Source organism: Mus musculus, chromosome 4, assembly GCF_000001635.26.
Source record: "Mus musculus strain C57BL/6J chromosome 4, GRCm38.p6 C57BL/6J".
NCBI lineage: Eukaryota > Metazoa > Chordata > Mammalia > Rodentia > Muridae > Mus > Mus musculus.
Window position 1 is genome coordinate 80736792 of NC_000070.6, and position 19915 is coordinate 80756706.

Sequence of the window (19915 nt, forward strand, 5' to 3'; positions counted from 1 at the left end):
AAATAGAATTATATAACCCTTGATGCTTAAAAAAACGTGCATATTAAAATCATAGTGACATCCCTTATACTCCATCTTAAAGTAACTGTTTCTAGAAAATATGAGTTATATACTAACAAGAGAATTCGGAATTTATATCTGATTGGTTTATAGTATGTAAATAATGCTTTAATCCTTACATATTATTTGATAAAAATATGTACTTCAGCATTCAATGCTCTCCTTTATCTTAAATGTATTAATTTTTAAAAATAAGCAAAGATCTAAGTTGTCACCCTTAAAGCTAAATTCCTGCGACTATCTGTAGCATGGACAAACTCGTTCTGGGAAATTTTTCAGAAACTGCTTAACAGTTCTAAGTACAAGCAATGTTCAGATTTATGCTACCCAGTAGAGTGCTTCCAAAAGAACCTATTTAAAAAAAAAAACACAGAACACTAACCACTTATGAAAACAAGGGTTTTTTAAATAGTATAACTGTTGGCTGAAACACTTCGGGTAGAAGTGTTTGGGTAGAAAATAACTTTTTTTCCAAGATGCTGTGATATTTTGTGCTAATATTTCACACCTAAGGTGTTGTTTTCTTCATGCAGAGGCAGCAATCGGTGGGAAAACAGAGACAACACAAACCAACACACTTTTTTTTATCTTAAGTCTTAAGCTAATTTGCAGCATGGTGATTAATGCTTTAATCAAGATTCTCAGGGTTGAAAATTAATCATTTCATCATCTGAATATGGAATATATGTGGATGGAAAAAACACTATAAATCAAAGGAGAAAAGTGGGACAGTTGGGTGTTTTTAAATTGTTCATTTTTCAAAGAAACCTCTGCCCACTTTCCTGCTAAAACTCTGCCCACTGTGTAGTAGCCAAGATGCAGTGATATATTCTTCTACTTTTAGTCCTTTCGTGATCATTACTTAAAAAAAAAAACTGTATTAAAATTGATACATCAGCTCTTCCTCTGCTTGTAAGAACAATGAAATTATTTACAAAGGGTCATGGACACAGAGAGGGAAACATGATCATAGCATCTGCCATTGAGCCTTAATAGTGAAGATTCTATGGCTATTGATAAAGATGTATCAGAAGGCAAGAGAAGGTAATGGAGAAGGGAGACAGTCAATGCACATGATCTAACATGCCCTATATAAGCAGAACTGTGCACTGAGACGGAAACTTAGGAGTAAATGTGGAACTTGAAGGTTATATATAGTGAAGAATACTGAGAAGGAATGGCCCAACATACCATCCACACATATATATGCCTACTAAAGACAGCTGTGGCCAGCAAAGCCAACAGTCATATGTATGATTAGTTAGCCAGTTTCTTGGTTATCCACTCATTTAAAGGTGCTTTGGGGAGGACAAATTCTTAAAGTAGTTACTCCAACTATATATAAGAAGAGTATCTTCTAAGAATTGCTAAGTGTAGTGACTTACTAGGGACAATTAGCCAAAGAGTTCATGTCAGACAACTTCTGTCCAAACAATAGGTAGCCTGAACATGTTGAAGTTGGATTCCCATTCAAAGGATGGCCCCGACATTGCTGAGATGAACAATTTCTGGGACCCAGGCTTTAATGCAGATGATCTGTAGGACAACAAGAAGCCAAATGGATGTGCAAAAATCTCACTTGTCCCAAGTCCTTTTCAATCTAGTAGCTACTTTGGGCAAGTGATCTGCCTAACCTGCTTCTGGGAATACCCCCTTATAGAAGTAATAGAAAGAAGGAAGATATAGAAGACTGTACTATATCTTTCTGGGAGAGATACTGAATGTATTTCTTACTTTTCTATTGCCATGATAAAACACCATGACCAAGTCAGGACACAGGCAGGTGTGGCACTAGAGAAGTAGCTGAGAGCTTATATGTTGAGAAAACAACCACAAGGCAGGCAGAGAGCTAACTGGTAATAGAATGGGCTTTTGAAATCCACAAAGTCCACATCTAATGACACACATCCTTCAATAAAGCCACACCTCCTGATCCTTCCCAAACAATGCAAGAGAAACATTTAATTATATGAACAAATAGGGGCTGTCTCATTCAAACCATCATACTGTGTTTCAAAGGAAACTGCTTAGATGTCAGAATGAAACTAAGACAGCTATATTTACTTACTAATACAGAAAGCTGAGCTCCTCTTAAGCCACTCCTGTATTTCACTGACATTGGGGTTTTATAAATACTTACTTAAAATTACTTTTAAGTCTTAGCTTCAGAAATACTTTCTAAAACTAAGATGAGTCATTGTACTTTTCCAGTGCGGTGATAACAATTGAATGAAGTTTATTGGGAATTAAATGAAACACGAGATGTTTAGCAGTGTCTGTGACCTGCCATCTGTTGAATTGACAGTGGCTTCTGTTCTTATGTCCTTGAAAAGGCAGGCTCTCAGAAATCCTTACTGGTACAGTGTAAAAACAAACAAACAAACAAACAAACAAACAACCTCCGTTCTCTACCCTGGCAACTAATACAATGGTAGATCCATGCTGAATACCTCATGCTTATCACACAGCCTGTTGCTGCCAAGGTGAAATGGCAAGCTGATGCATAAGGAGACAAAAGTACAGCTTTGATGAATGAACATGACAACTATGAAAATGGATTTAAAAATGTGTATGCCAGGGGCTGGAGAGATGGCTCCATGGTTAAGAGCACTGGCTGTTCTGCCAGCAAACACAAGTTCATAAGGGAGTTCAGAACTGTCATTAATAACTCTGATTTCAGGGTTTTCTATACTTTACTCTGGATTCTGTGGACTTCAAGCCTGCATGTGAATGAAGCACAGACATAGATCCAGGAAAAACACCTATATGTGTAAAATAATAAGATATTTCTTAATCACTCATGCTGGCCCATAAGGTTGGTATGATCACATATCTAACAAAATAAGTCAATTACAAGTACCAAAGGAGATACCACCCAAAGAATACACTTTCCCAACTGAGCAAATGTCCTACTTAAGTGCTTTCTTGTAATACATCACAGATAACTAGAATTTGTGAGATTGATGTGGAAGCATTTGTGCTCAACAGTCAAACTGCACCAGTTCCAGGGGTGAATCATGGCTCATTTGTTGACTATACCAAAAATAAAATGTGTCTTAAACCTGGCCTACCACCTCCTTACTAATTCTGGTTTCTACCACCATTCCCGAGGAAATGCTAACAGTCTCATACCCTGGAGTACCCAGGGCCCATAAAAACATACAAAAATGCTTCTCTGAGAAAGGACATGAGGTTTACTAGTCAATGCCATTGTTCAATAGTACTGATGTTAATTGGTTTTCATATTGCAAAATAAGGAATATAATTAAGCAAGACAGAAGTTCTAAATCTATGGTTTGTTTTGGACAATTGAACTGCTTATTTTTTTGCTTAAATTGTACTGTTGAGAAGAATAATTTTTGTTTGAAGGATTTAGATTGCATAAATGATTGCTTCTCTTTCCTACTGACTCCTTACAGCACTCAGGAAGCCTGCCTAAAACTACCACCATGGCCCCATAAAAGTAGAGAAACTCTATTAAGCAGATTGGAAGTACTTGACACAATTATATATTCTGAAATGAAAAGGCAGGCTCGCTGACCCTGGCTCAGTGGAGACTTAGGGACCACAAATTTGGTAGGTAAACCTCTCCTCTTCATTTTCCAAGTACAATGTACTGACTTATGAATACTAGTTTAGTTTGCAAATATATAGTATGTTATGAAGATTCTTTCTATGTGATAAACACTATTATGTAACTTACACAATGTGAAATTACTCATTCTATATTAATATAGTGAGATCCATGCTGTACCATATTGTAATCGATCTGCTAGTTGCTCATGATAGATTTCTGTTGTGTTCACTTTTCCCATCAAAAGCCCAATCAGTACAGACCAACCTAGGATTGAGCATAAAGCTTAAGTAGCCCTGGTCAAGTGGAGTAAAAGGATTTTTATTGAAAGTGGCTACAGGCTAACTGGTCCTATTTTAGACTTCTTTGATGGGTGGCATTTTAAGAGTCGGTGAGATTAGGCCAAAGCTATCCTAGATTTTCTTGTGAGTTTATTCTTTAATATTAGATTAACATTTGAATCAGTAGGCTTTGTCCAAAATGGATCACTTTTCATAATGTATACAAACTTTATTTGGTCAACTTCTGGTCTTAGAAGAAAAACATGTAAGTCTCCCAAGTCAGGAAAGATAAATTCAGCCAAGAGATGACTTCCTGAGTTGTGCAGCAAAGTCTCTTCTTCGATAGCACTGTCCCAAGCACTGCAGTCTTAACAGCTTCTAATTCTTCAAAATGAAACAATTTTTCAGACACAAGGACACATATGAACTCTCAGTTTGCAACAGACCTGTGCAAGTCAGGGAAAAGTCCAGCATGGAGGGGAGAAGTGAACAGAAATTCCCACCCCTAAATGAAGAACTGCTGGTCATGAAGAGCTTCCAGAAGGAGAATTCATTGTTTATAATGATGTGGCCCCTGGTAGGTCTAATCTGCTACAGTAGATAGCCACACACTACTACTGGGATTCATTGTAAACAATGAAGACTCATAGTTGGGTGGTTGCATAAGACTGGTGAGCCTTAGCTTATGGGTACCCCCGAGTAAAACATGTGGAGCTGGGAATCGATGAAAAAAGCATGAAGAATTTATTGTTCCAGTGCACTAGTGTCATCCTAGACCTGAAAGTGAGGCAGCAACCCCATGCAGCTCATTCAGTGAGCTTTTTGTACAGTTTTCAGGGCAGCAGCCATTAGGCACAATGTGATTGGCAGAACAGTGTGACTTTTTAAACTGATTGGTCTTTAGGGAATGAGATGGCAAGGACTTCCCTTGTCTGATGGTGGCCTATGGAATGTGTCCCACCCGAAGGTTGGTACCCCCCCCACTGTGGTCTGAGGAATATTAATTAGCCTCTCCCTTCCAGAGGGGCAAGTGTTCCATGACTTTCCAAAAGTTTATGAGCTGACCTTTTCAGATGTAGCTGGAGGAAATTTGGAAGGGGATGAAGATTACAAAAGTATAGTGTATGAAATTCTCAAGAAATTAATAAAAATATTTTAAATAAATAAATATTGTATATACAGGGGTATTTGAAAGTGTGTGTCTATGTGTGTGTGTGTGTGTGTGTGTGTGTGTACACTTGCATGTGTATGTGTCTCTGTGTGTGTGTGTGTGTGTGTGTGTGTGTGTGTGTGTGTGTATGTGTGTGTATATAATCACTAATAAGCTCATGCATGCTGAGCTGATTCTGTTTCTCTGGAGAAGGTTGGCTTACAGCTCATTAAAATAAAAACTAGTAAAGCCAGTTGTCTGTATTTTCACAAGCCTTGCTTAACAATACTGCATCAATTTCATTTGCATAGAGCTCATATTTCACCAGGAGGAATTGGAAACTGTACCACTGTCACAAAGTCCACATTGGACCCTTACTATTCCAAGGTCCTTGTGATTTCCATTGAAACAGTGTAGACAAGAAAGTGTAGAGCAGAAATCAGAGTCTGTTCTACATTAGGGCAGAACAAATGTTCAAAGGGTAAGAATGAACCACGGCCAAAGGGACCACTGTGTGTGTTGTGATAGTCATGTGGTTCCAGAAAGACCACACCAGGACAAGCAGTTCCACTTGAAGTTCATTGAGAGAGAAAAGGACAAGGTGGCAGCAGAAAGAAAAGAGGGTAAAAAAAAAAGAGAGAGATTAGACAAGCCTCCCTTTTATATATGGATAGTGACATAGACACAGGTAAAGGTGGGAGGGGAGCCAAGTGGATTCTGGGAATATGGTGGCTGTTGCCTTGGCAACAGGTGTACTGGTCTAGTTGTCACCTATATGTGATGTCACTGGTTTTGGAGGTCCTGATACCAACAGTAGTGGATATACTTCAGGCCAACTTTATACCATTTCTAATTTTCCTGAGGGACATTATCCTATCCAGATAATTGCCAGACTCCATTGGATTGACTCCTTTAGAAGTCTTTGCTATTTACCAGAGGATCTCTTGCTAAATAAATAGCTTCATAAGTTATAGGATTCTTGGAATCAAGTGTATATTCTTATGAATTAATGATTCTCCATCCAGTTTAGCCTTGCAAACTGTGGTGGTTTGATTGAGGATGGCCCTATAGACTCATATTTGAATATTTGATTCCTAGTTTCTAGACTATCTAGGACAAATTAAGAGGTGTGGCCTTGTTATTGAATCTCTCTCTCTCTCTCTCTCTCTCTCTCTCTCTCTCTCTCTCTCTCTCTCTCTCTCTCTCTCTCTCTCTCTTTTCCTCCTGGCTATATAGATCAGAAGCTCTCAGCTACTGCTCTTGAACTGTGCCTGCCTGCGTACCCTACCACCATATTCTTGACCATGCTGGTCATGGAGTCTCCCACTAAAGCTGTAAGCAAGCCTCCAGGTAAATAACTTTCTTTTAAAAGTTATCTTGGTCCTGGTGTCTCTTCCATACAATAGAAGAGTAACTAAAACAGAATTTAGTACCAGGATTGGGTTACTGCTGTAGAAATCCTGACCATGCTGCTTGTTGGCACAATGTAGTCTTTAGGAGCATGGAAGACTGTAGTGTTAAGAGCATATGGACTGTGGATACCAACATCAAGATGCTTCAGAATAAAATAATATTAGTGACCAGACTTGTGATATTTTGGCAAAGAATGTAGCTGCTTTTTCCCTAGTGAAAAAAAAAAAGCTGGAAGCTAAATTGAAGAATTTGGGAAAAATCTGAAGACAACCTAGTATTGGCTATGTCATGTGATTATTAATTTTCACTCCTATGCATATCTATAAAGAGGAGGGTAATAAAAATACAAAATGTACAGTTCACAGAGAAAAAGAGCACCAGGAAATGCAATGTTGGAGCCAGTTCCTGTGCTCAAGGAGATAAGTTTTTAAAAGGCTTAGTGCTAAATAAGGTAAAGGGAGTGAAATCCTCAGGGCAAGACCCTACCAAGCTAATTCTGCAAACTGGGAGAGGAAAGGGTCCAAGGAATTTCTTTAACCTAAAAGTATCAACAAGTTAAAGCTTGTGCAAATGCTATTTAAGGAATCTGCCAGATTCCATCCCAAACAGGCAGAAGAATTTGGCAACCATAGCCCAGTGGTTTTGGTTTTCTCAAGGAAGATACAGGTATGACGGGCATTGTGGGTTCTTCCTCCATGCATAAAGAAAGCCATGGAGGCTAGGCATGCAGTAGATGAGTCTCTGTGTGAAAGCTTGTGCAGACCATTGCTTGAAGTTGTTAAGGTAAATTTTCCTGCCCAGGATAGCTGCAGACAAAGTGAGAAGCCAGCCCAAGAAGAAAAGCTGGGAGGATAGAGGCATCTAATTCCTTTACCATCAGACATAGAGATAAAGAATTTGGAGTTTTCCTTGCCCCTGCTTGTTGTCAGTCTTTGGGCTTTGGACTTTTAAACCATGTTGATACTGTGAAAGACTATGAGGATTTTGAAGATGGACTCTCTCTCAGCTACTACTCCAGAGCCATGCCTGCCTTCCTGCTGACTCCCTCTCTACAATGATGATAATGGACTAGGCCTCTGAAACTGAAAGCAAGCCCCCAATTAAATGTTTTCTTTTAAAAGTTGTCTTAGTCATGGTGTCTCATCACAGTGATAGAAAAGTAATTAAGATAGATGTCTCATAGGGTTATTCTTCTGAAAAATAAAAGCCTGAAATTACAACCCTTTTATAGGCTGTTGGCTGGAGGGATTGAGACTCCAGCCACAGTGCCTTTCTTTCTTTTTCTTTTTTTTTTATTAGATATTTTCTTTATTTACATTCAAATGCTATCCTGAAAGTTCCTATACCCTCCCCCGCCCTGCTCCCCTACCCACCCACTCCCACTTCTTGGCCCTGGCATTCCCCTGTACTGGGGCATATAAAGTTTACAAGACCTAGGGGCCTCTCTTTCCAATGATGGCCGACTAGGCCATCTTCTGCTACATATGCAGCTAGAGACACAAGCTCTGGGGGTACTGATTAGTTCATATTGTTGTTATACCTATAGGGTTGCAGACCCCTTCTTGGATACTTTCTCTACAGTGCCTTTCAAACCTGATAACATCTACCCAGCTACATAGCACTAGTGCTCAATGGATTTGTCCTCTCAACAGCTTGAGGAGTTCTCTTTATCTTAAAGGTATCTTAACCCAGGCTAGATTGGCATCTGTGGCTTTGACACAGAAAGAAAAAAGTTCAGGCATAATCACACAAAACCAGAGTTGGAGATTTCATTAAAGAGAAATTCATATAAGCTTAAGCACATAAAAGTGGGGAGAAAAAAGGTTGCTCAAGAATATAGTAAGACACACCCCTAGAGCATAGACTTGGGCTTCTCCAAGAGCATCTCAGGAAGAAAGACATAAAAGGGGGGTTTGGACTTCAAGGGAAAGCCACAATTAATTGCCTTAGCCTTCCCCTTACAGGGCCTTTTAGTGTCTCTCAGGTTTCATCTCAAAAGCCTACTGATAAGGCTTTTTCTCCTTTTGGATGAATGGGGAAAGTGAGGTCACTCTGGAGGTGCCTTGGATAAAATTATAATATGACAAAGAAAAACCCAAAGCCATTAGTATTGTGTAAGAATGTAATGTTAGAATGGAGCTGCTACTCAGACTATAAAACATCCCTGCGGCAGCTCCTCCTCTCTCACAGACACTGACAGGCACCCTACTGAGTCACTGTGAGTCTCCAGCTAATAATCTTCCAGACTCCAGGGTTTCTCACTGGGGAAGTGAGTTTGCTTCAAAGCAGGTATTGGTAGACACACATACTTCCCCACCCCCCTTTCTTAGCCTCCTGCCAGAGAATCAGAGGCTAGTTGCAGGATTATGCTGTGAAACCTCCCCCATCCTAAGAAGGGTGTAAAAAGAGACTCCCACTTCTGCCATATGGGCCTTGATTTCCTCTCTTCAGAGACCTTACTGATGGCTGCCTCTGTGGCTGGAGCCTGAAAGTTGTCAAGCTGCTGTCATGCTGTTCCCTACCTATATGTTTATCCACAAAATTAATAATTATTCTAATAAAAATTTATCCTACATAGCTCTTTCGAAGTACCCCTTCATTTTTTATTAGATATTTTATTTATATACACTTCAAATGTTATCCCCTTTCCTGCTTCCACTCCAGAAAACCCCTTCCCCCCCCCCCTTCCACTGCTTCTATGAAGGTGCTCCCACACCCACCCACCCACTTTCCCCTCCTGGACCTGGCATTCCTCTACACTTGGGCATCGAGCCTTCAAAGGACCAAGGGCCTCTCCTCCCATTGATGCCCAACAAGGTCATCCTCCCCTACATATGCAGCTGGAGCCATGAGTCCCTCCATGTGTACTCTTTGGTTGGTGGTTTAGTCCCTGGGAGCTCTGAAGGTACTAGTTGGTTGATATTGTTGTTCTTCCTATGAGTTGCACACCCCTTTCAGCTCAGTACACCTTCTTGAGCTCTCATCATGTATGTTTTACAAGGAACTTAGTACATGTTCCTTCCTTGTTCTTGTGTTTTCAGTGAGCTTCCTGGATAACTGTATGCTTATAGTGGAGGAGGGAGAAAGGTCTGAAGCTAATTGTGTTGAATGTTTGCTTCTCTGACTCTAAATGGCTAACCAGACGTTGGTAGGGCACCTTTTCCTTCTCATGTCCACCAAAATTTCCCTCCTTCTGTCTTGCCTTTGTCTTTTTTCAAATTTCTCTCCTCACAATTTCTTCCCAATTTATTTTGTTTACTATTGTCTGTGTACATGAGTGAATATTGTACATATTTGGATACCTGTACCATATAGCATAAATAGAGGTCAGAAGGCAACTTTACAAAGTCAGTTGCTTCAGGTGATCTTTACTCTGCTGGTCAGTCTTAGTGGTCAAAAGATACACCACCCTTAATTCCTATGCTCAATACAAAATATTTTGGTCATTTCAGAATGTGCACATATTCAGGTCTCTGGGTTATCCAGGCAATATCAAGCATGGGCTTCCTCTCATGGCATGGACCTCAAGTTCAAACATAACTGGGAAAGAAAGAAATAAAGGAAGCAATGAATGAGAGAGAGAGAGAGAGAGAGAGAGAGAGAGAGAGAGAGAGAGAGAGAGAGAGAGAGAGAGAGAGAAGAGAAAGTCAATAAAATTATTTCTATGACATTCTGCTATAGGCAGAGATTAGTGTTGAAGAGAACCCAGCAACTGATGGGAGCAGATGCAGAGACCCACAGCCAAATATTAGGCAGAGCTGAGGGAACCCCATGGAAGTAGGAGAGGAAGAATTGTAGGAGCAAGATGGGTCAAGGACACCATGAGAACACAGCCCATAAAGTCAACTAGCCTGGGCTCATAGGTGCCCACAGAGACTAGCGCATAGAGCCTATATGTGTCTAAGCTAGGTCCTCTGCATATATTTAAGATTGTGTGGCTTGATATTCTTGTGGACTCCTAATATTGGGGGCAAGGGCTGTCTCTGATTCTTTTGCTATTCTTGGGACACTTTACTTCCTACTGGGCTCATCCAGCTGTGACAAGGGCTTTCTGTGTAGTCTGATTATAATGTATTATGTAATGTTTCGTTGATAATCCATGGAAGGTGTCCTTTTTTCTTAGAGGAAAGGGAGGAGGAATAGATCTAAGGAAAGGAGGTTCAAGGTGGCAGAAACTGTGTGAAATGGAGGGAGGGAAAACAGTGGTCAGGGTGTAATGTAAGAATAATTTTGTAGTTTATATTTAAAAACAGAAAAGAATTTGTACATATCCAACCTCAATAGCCACTTAAGTGATCTTTTTGGTTTCTTTTTTTTTAAATGTCAGTGGAACTTTTACATATGACTTAAGTTTAAATTTTAGTTTTTTTAGTGCTTATACACATCTGATTTACAATCTAATATTAGTAGTGAATGCTTTGTTTGTCTTTAAAAGAAGCTACAATGTCTCTTCTACAATCAAATATTGCTGTATTAAATGGTATACTTACCTATGTCCTGCATTAGTTACTTCTTGCTATTTATTAAAACACCAAAGATATGGCAAAAAAAGTAGTCATTACCAAGTATTTCTCCACTAACTCCCTTGATGATGTCCTATAGATAATAAAGTTATAGGGTCCTGGACATTCGACCACACTCTGCTCCTACCAGTGCAAACTGGGAGACCAAGAATAATAAGGGTAGTTTAATCAAGTCCAGGATTAGAAAGACAAGAGTCTATGTGTCTCACAACAAAGTCCATTTGTCTCACACAATCTTCAGAAAGAGTGAGAAAGTCTGGGGTTTTCATGGGGTGATAACTGGTAGAATGGTCCATAGCTGGGACAAGTGTGTTGTGCTCTGGGACTTTCTGTGAACAGTTTGTTGGAGAGACGTTTCATCAGTCTTTTTCTTTTCTTACTATAACTTTTCAAAATCACCTTTAGGCCATTCTCCTTTCTCCCTGACAACACACAGGTTTCACACATGAAAAACGGTGTTATGCAAAAGCAAGAAGGAAAATCACAAGTGCAATTTGAGCATAAAGGGCAAGAGGTAGGTTGTCACAGATTGTGCAGGAGAAAAGAAAATGGAGTTGGTAGGATTTAGTTGTCATGGAAAAAAACATAGCAAAAGAAAACTGTTACTTCCTGGAAATGTATAGTTTCTGTTTTCTCTCTGTAAATTTTAATCTGTTCTATTACAATAGTTCATCATACCCGCTTCTGGAAGAATCAATGGCAAGAAGCAGTTATCTCTAGGCCTGACATCACCAGCAGTCATCCTGAGATGTTCTAGAATACCTTTGGCCTGTAGTCATGGCAATGAAGTTAGAAGAAATGAAGTACTGGTGTCTATATTGGTGGTAATGGTAGTAGCACTATTAACTTTTCTCAAAGGAGAAAGGGAGTGGCCTTCAGGCACCCACCTAAAACTATAGATACCTATTTCTACCTACCTACTTTTCAACTACAGGTGTCCTCGGTGTTTCTAGATCATCTAAGAGGTGTAGGGTAAATTAAAGACGTTTCTGGATTCTGACTGAAAAATACAAATCAAGGCTCCTATTCCTAAATTGTCTAACTAATTTCAATCTTCTGTTCTCATTATTAACAAATAAAATCCACTAGTTGTTCACCACACAATTTTGACTTTAATGTTAAGTACTATAATAGGAAAAACAAGAGAACACTATTTAAGGAAAATATTTACCCTATATGATAATAAAAATTAGAGATTTCTGATAGTGACCTAATCTGTGAAATGTTTTCATGAAAATAAGCTACTGATGTGCACAAATAATATTTGTAAACAGCATTCCACAGTGACTATATAGACTCATGGGCACAAATTACACTTCAATTTCTTAATTTGTATTTTTTTAGGTAACATTAGTTAGTAATAATGTGTAAATAGTTTCATAAATAACTTGTTTAATCCTTGAGAACCATAAAAACTTTGCCTACTTTTTATCACACTAGTCTTTTTTATAGGAAACAGACATCTTACATGGTGCATTAGTGTGTGTGTATCTGTGTGTGTGTGTGTGTGTGTGTGTGTGTGTGTGTGTGTGTGTGTGTGTGTGTGTGTCTGTTTATGATAAAGGTATAGATTATAGGAATGTGTGTATGTGCACGTGTGCACGCACACACACACACACACACACACACACACAATTCTTAAGAAATTCTACCATCGTTATAAATCTTTCCACTGTGACATTTGATCTATTCAGGGCCCATATAATATTTTACACATCTGAGACTTGTAGGTTCACATGAATGAGAGATTCTGATTCATTTATTTTATATCCAAAGAGTCTATCTATCCTATTTCATGACAGACTATCTCTTTTTTACACTGTAGATGGTGAAGTGGAAATAGATCTATATGGAAAACCATCTTTACATTCCCAGTCAATAATAAGAAAGAAGGAAGGAAGGAAGGAAGGAAGGAAGGAAGGAAGGAAGGAAGGAAGGAAGGAAGGAAGACAGAAAAGAAGGAAGGAAGGAAGAAATGGTGCCTTGAAGTCTCAGAATGTCATTGCACATAGTAATCCCAAGAAAATGTTTTACAATGAATACAAATTACTCTGGCTAAGAGAAGGCTTATCTAGATTAATTGCCTAAGTAAACAAAAGCTCCAGAGTCTTACAATAAAAATTTTAATTATGATGAGAGGAAAATATTTTCTGATGTTTTGCCTGGAATGTACTTTTATTTGACTAAATCATTTCTCATTTTTACATAGGTTCTGATGTATCTGGAACTGTGCTGTGGGGTAAAGGAACTTAGAAAAATAAAGGAAACAATTACCTAATATTTGCAGCTAGGCTTTCCTACTGTCTTGAAATTTTACCAAAATTCTAAATTAGAACTGTCAGCTTTGAGGACCATGAGGCTTCTTCAGTATTTGATGGAAGGACTAAACAGTCTTCCAATCACTTACCAAGGTGTTGCTAATCTGCACCACCACCCCACCCCACCCCCATCATCCCGACTGCTTCCTCACTCAGAGCAAGAAAAGTCTAGAGATTCATCAAAGAAAATTTTTTAAGATGATGGCTACCATATATGATAAAATGACTTTTCCTTCTGCCAACTCATGTGAGCCACAAGTAGAAACAGGTCTCCAAGGAAGGGTTCTTGTGTACCAGAAAGGCATTTGCAGAGAGAATCTGTCAGCCTGTCTTTGCTGCCACTGGCCACAGTAAGAATGGTCCTGATAGTGCCATAGATATTCATCCTGTGGAATATCTGGCGCATCCACACTAGGAATGAAGTTCTCTAGTTTCATGAAGAAGTAAGAACACAAGAGCCAGGCAGAAGCAGCCTGCCATGGAAGGTGAGCTGCTGGGGAAAGACAGGGCAGAGAAGAAGGATGGTGAAATAAAATTTCCCTTAGAAAGAAAGTAGGCCGAATCTGACAGTAGGAAAGATACAACACTTGGTGCTACTTTGATTTTTCCCTTCAGAGGAAGGCAGTTAAGGAAAACTGACCCTCATCATAAATGAACTGTTGCTAAAGAGAATGTAAAGTATGTGATTGTCAGAGAACAAAATATAAACATTTGTTTTTATCACAAGGGGAAAGAAAATCTAATTAGCATACTTTGATCATTTTTTCCTTTGACACTGAGTGAGGTAGACCCACATAGGATGCCAAATACAAAAAAAAAAAAACAAAAACAAAAAACAAAAAACAAAAAAACAAAACAAAACAGACAGTGAAACAACCAAAATCAGCTCCCTTTCCCACCATGGGCTCCTTATACCATACCAGGCTTGCTGAGGTAAGTTGGATTAAAGGAAGGTGGAAGATAAAATGTCCATACTTGTCCCGGGTACTCTACAACCAGGCTGAGCAACAGAAATAGTCAGAGAAACACTGGGACATTCTGAAATACCATCATCATTTAGGAGAGAAGAAGGAACCATGCCTCAGGTTCAGCCTGTATGACACTGCAATGACATATAACTATCAGAACAGTCTGACAGTGCTCAGCAGCTGCCTGAGAAGGAAAACAATGTCAAAGAAAACAATTGGCTTCCTCTTTCAGAGGCATCTAGAAATATGTGACACCAAGACTATTTCGACCATGTTTCTTCATAGTTGACTGATAGGTTCATGAAAACACAAGACACACTTACACACATAACACATGCACACACATATGCATGCACATGCAGAAATACTCACACACATCATATGCACACACATATACATGAATATGCACCAACACACACTTACACACACACACACACACACATATTCACGTGATTTTGGCAAAGAACATAAAGTCATGTGAGTTCCAAACTCTTCAAATTTTGTAGTTTCACTATGAAGTTTTTGTTTCTTTAGTATATGGCATACACATCATTAAAGTATTTTAATGTAGAAAAAAACTGCTTTAATCATGAACCGAATCTAATCATATTTATTCTCATTTTGCAAATTTTATACCTGTTTTGTGATGCAACTTTGAAAGCAGCTTCTGTAGAAATCAGCACTTCTACTTGCAATTTATCACTGAGAGTCACAATCAGCTCTCACATTCCCAAGAGTATAATTAATAGACTATGCTGAAATGGGGAAGTAAAGAAAGAAATCTGAGCCTATAGATTTTAGAATTACCTCAAAAACAAAAAACACAGAGTAAAATGTTGAAAGTTATAGATTGTGACTTAATGTCAAAGTTATAAAATAAAACACAATCAACTCATTTATTAAAAAAAGTTCATTCTTTCTATAAAAAACACACTTGCATTCTTTACGTGTGTTTGCAGGATAATTTCAAAGATACAGAAAGAATATATGATTATAAATTGTAAATGGTGAAGACAACAGTGTATACAAGTTAACAGTTGCCAACACACACACACAGCACATACACATGCACACACACATACACATACCCTATACATATATACACATACAAACACACATATGCACACATATACCACACACATACATACACACACATATATACACACTCATACACACACACACACACACACACACACTCACACCCCATACACACATACAAAAATGTGGGACAGTGAGCTGCACACAGACAGTCTGGTTTCCAGTCGAACATAGGTCTTGAACCCCGGGGTATCCAATGGGTGGTGATTTCCACCTACATTGGACAGAAGGTGTTCAATCATGTCTCCTGGACCCCTGGCTCCTGTCGAAGTTACCGCCCCCACAGCACACCCCTCCCCGCAGGACGGGTGTGTGACTATCAGTCACACAGACAATGTCCCAAGCTCCTAGCATTCTGGCTAGACTCCACCCCCACATTTACCTGACTATAGCCAGGTATGCTCCTCCCCATAGTTACCTGGCAACAGCAAAATAGCCCAGTCCACTATAAAAGAGGCTGCTTGGCTCCTGCTTGCTCTCTTTAAGCTTTCACCTTTCTTACTCTCATCTCTAGCCCTCCTTCTCTCTCTCCCTTTCCCCCTCCCTCCACATGGCCATGGCCGGCCTCTCTCCCTCTTCTACATTCTCTCTTTCCCCTGCCTTTCTACAATAAAGCTCTAAAACCATAGACTGTCTCTGCTCATCAAGGCCCACCGTGCTTGAATGATGGGATAGGCTTTCCCCTAACAAGCCTAACCTCCCGCTAGAAAGCCCTCCTGTGTTCCAGCCACAGACTGGACCAAGGACTCTTTTGAGAACCACACAGCACCTCCCTCTCCCTCTGACCTCTTCTCCCTTCGGCCCCAGGGCTGACTGATCTGGGGTGGGGGGAAGAAGGGCTCCCATTTATTCTCAGCTTTTCTGAGGTGTCCAGTGGTGTCTGGGATGACCGAGGCTGAGAACCTGATACCTAGGACTGCCCCTTGTTCACCACCTGCTGAGTTGGGGTTTAGTGGCTTCACACAGCCAGACACCCACCCAGGGCTACATGGAAAGCATGCGGCAGTCCTTCCACATCCACCTGCCCAGAGCACCAGAACTCTGGCAGGATGTGGGCCATCTCCCACTCCCTTTATTCCCTCATGATCTCTCCCCCCCCCCGACAAAAACACATATACACACACATTCACACATACATGCACAAACAGACATATGAATATACATACACACACAAACACACACATGCACACAAATATACACTCACACACCATATACACACACACACATACATACATACATACATACATACATACATACACACATATACACATACATGCATACATACATACACACACATGTGCACACATACACGTTTTCTAGAGAAGAGTGACAGTCCATATGATCAGGGAAACTCGTACTATAAGTGACTACTCCATGGAGACAATAAATTTAAAACTGAATCTTGGAAGATTCAGAAGAAGACACTTAGGCAAAAAGCCAAGGGGTTGGGGGCAATGTAGCTACTTCAAAGGGGGTGGAGAGCATATTTAGAAAGAGATTCTCCAGAAGAAATGAAATGCCAATAGTTCACTAGCTGTTACTAAAACATGTGTTTTGTTCAAAGCAGGAACAGCTACTGTGAATGGAAGGAAAGATCAAGAAGCCTGCTTTTTCAAATTCAGAGAGTGCTTTGAGACAGTGAACCAGAGAAAGCACTGAGTAGAGTTCAGAGAGCCCTGCACTTCAAGCAAAAACTCTCCTTATGTAGATCTTATGTACATATGCTGTCTGCGATGTTAAGTTTTAGTGGAAATGTCCTGCAACTAAATTTAAAAAAAAAAGAGAGGATCCACGGATCTTGAAAAATCACAGAAGGCCCACATATGAATGTAGAAATCAGAAATAAGAGAAAAGAAGTGGGGAGGGGGGATAACAAAGAAACAGTGAGTCCCAAACTACAGGGGATTAACAACATTGCATCAAGTTCTTCCTCCCAGGTCTTTACGTCCTCTGTTCTTAGTCCAAATCACCTAGCAAGTACTGTTTCTCTGTCAAGCCCAAAATATTTGCTTACAAAATCATTTTATTACAGAGTTTTACTGAAAAGAGTAAGCATTCCTGTTCATTAGTCCTCCCTCTCTGGTAAAGTGCTTATCGTGATTGAAGAAAGGGCCTTCAACCAGACAATGAACCTAATAAAAGAGCATGGTTTGTGCATGGATGAGACTTGTATTCAAATCCCATCTCAGCTGTTCTTTCTAGATAAGTGCTTCTTCTTATTTTGTTAGTTATTGACTCTACAACATGTTAATTTTCTCTCTTATGGAAGGAATCACCTGCCTTGTTGCATAACAGTGAAGACCACGTGACTAAGAAGATAAAGGTCTCAGCAGTGCATACCATGGATAAATCAGTGAATGACTGTGTTGTTAACAAGGGGCAGAAGGATTGGAGGAGAGAGAACATGTAAACCAATGGCTCTTTTAAAACTGAAGTTGGCCATTGTCACAACTTACACTTGTAACTATGCGACTGCTTCCTAAAATGGTAGATAAGACTGAATGTCCTTTCTACTGTCCCTTGCTAATTTAGATTTGAGGACCTCCACACACTCAAAGGCACTCATTGTCAATTCTTCTTCTTCCCCAGTCCTCACATTGCTATCTCTTCCTGTGTTCCCGTAGGGAGAGTGGAAATTGTAAAGCTGTCACAGACTCTTCTCTCTGGCCCTCTGCCTTTTCCTTTCTGAAGACCATCAAAATCTATTAATCGTGTATCAAATTTATTTTCCCAATTTAACTTTATCTCTTCACATTGGTTCATCTTTTTGTGCTTGAATTTCTGAAATATTGCATCTCTTCTCTTGGGTTCAGAATATCTCTAACCTACCCATTGATCAATTATGTTTATTCATTCACTCTGACAAGATTAATTGGGCAAGATTCCAGGGGAGCCTCTAGAGCTAGAAAATCAATAAAGAATCCTCTCTAGCTGCTGATGCATTTCTTTATTTCACCATATGTAGTATTTAGAAAAGCAAACCATGCCAACCATGAGAACCCCCAGTCTCTGCATCACATACAAACTACGGCTTAGCAAGTCCATTCATCCCAGGGGAGTATTAACAATCTCTTCGTCTCTGTACTTTCCAGGGAATGAGCTTTTCCCAGCATCCCAAACTCTTCTGGATTGTTCCTCCACCTGTGTTGAGGGAATTGCTCCGTTTTAATGATGATCTTAATTCCTTCCTTGTGGAAAAGAAGTCAGTCAACAAGCATGTACCTGCAGTATCTACCTCCTAGTTTGACCCAACACTAATCAAATTCTCTGAACTTTATTTTCTGACTCTTTGGCTTAAGGCCGGTTATCAGCAGAATAATTCTCTGCATATTCTACAGAGTGTGTTCTTTTTAATCTTCCCCATGCCTTTGCTGACACTGTTCGTATTCACATTAATAGAACCACATGAGAACTGGAAAATGTAGTACCTAAACTGGATACTTAGAAAACAATTAGTAGAGTATTGCTTGTTATTGCTTTTTGTATTTATCTATTTCTGACACATTTTACAGTATCTATTATTCACTGTACTTTAGAAGACATGTAGTGAAGCAGGTCTATGCCCTAGTCCTGATTCTGTTTTCTAGACAAACACAGTTAGAAAGATATTCAACATGGAATTTCACACACACTCCTGGCTTTGCACTAGGTTCTCTTCTATAATTGTAGACTGGACACTTGCCCTTTTATAAATTGACAATAATATCAAACAGCAATCCATTGTGCTAAACATAGTGAATCCTGATTTTAAGATAGGAACAGAAGCACTGTCAAATCTACAACAATGTAAAAGCCTTGATCTTACAGTTATTCAATGGTTTTTGACACAGCCTAATTTCTTAAAGTGAGCAAAGTTGAACTCTCCCCAATATGTAGCATATTCCAACATTGAATTCATTTGTTCACTCAATAAGCATCTCTTACATAAACACTACATGTTTTACAATACTGCAACTCATACCAGAGTACATAGAGTTAAATAAAAATTCTTTGTCCCTACAGTACTCCTGAAATAGAAAAAAATAAGAAGAGAAAGTTTAGAAATAGCATAAGATAGCAACTTCTATAAAAAGAAATATATATAGCACACTGTGTAGTCAGAAGCTAAGTTTATAAAATTGAGTTGGACAGGCACATCCAGGAGAAAAATATTCCAGGCCGGATAAGAGCAAGTGTCCACTCTGCAATTACAGAAGACAGCATAAGTATGTAAAAAAGCTGAAGGCAAGGTGTGTAGGAACTTCTACATGGAATATCTTTTGAACTCTATGTGTCCAGAACAACGAAAATGCACTGAAATCATCATGTTCCTTCTGCAAAGCAGTAGATATTGTGAAGCATGATAGGAATAGATAAATATAAACTAGAACTCATAAAATAATATATACTTATGTATGTCTTGAGATTTAATTTGCTCTTTAAGAATTTCTTGGACACTGTAAATCATTAAATTTGTGATACAAAAGTGATAAAGAAAAGATTAAAAGATAAAGAGTTCAAGATTAGATTATACTCCTTGTGAGCCATGGC

The 19915-nt window shown here is 39.2% G+C and overlaps 1 long non-coding RNA gene across 1 annotated transcript; it reads left to right on the forward strand.

The window, feature by feature from the left end:
* The first annotated feature begins 3507 nt into the window (after positions 1–3507).
* Positions 3508–7337, forward strand: Gm42304. Its single transcript, XR_881377.1, has 3 exons — positions 3508–3636; positions 6302–6415; positions 7285–7337. It is a non-coding gene; the product is annotated as a predicted gene, 42304 (long non-coding RNA).
* Positions 7338–19915: the final 12578 nt, after the last annotated feature.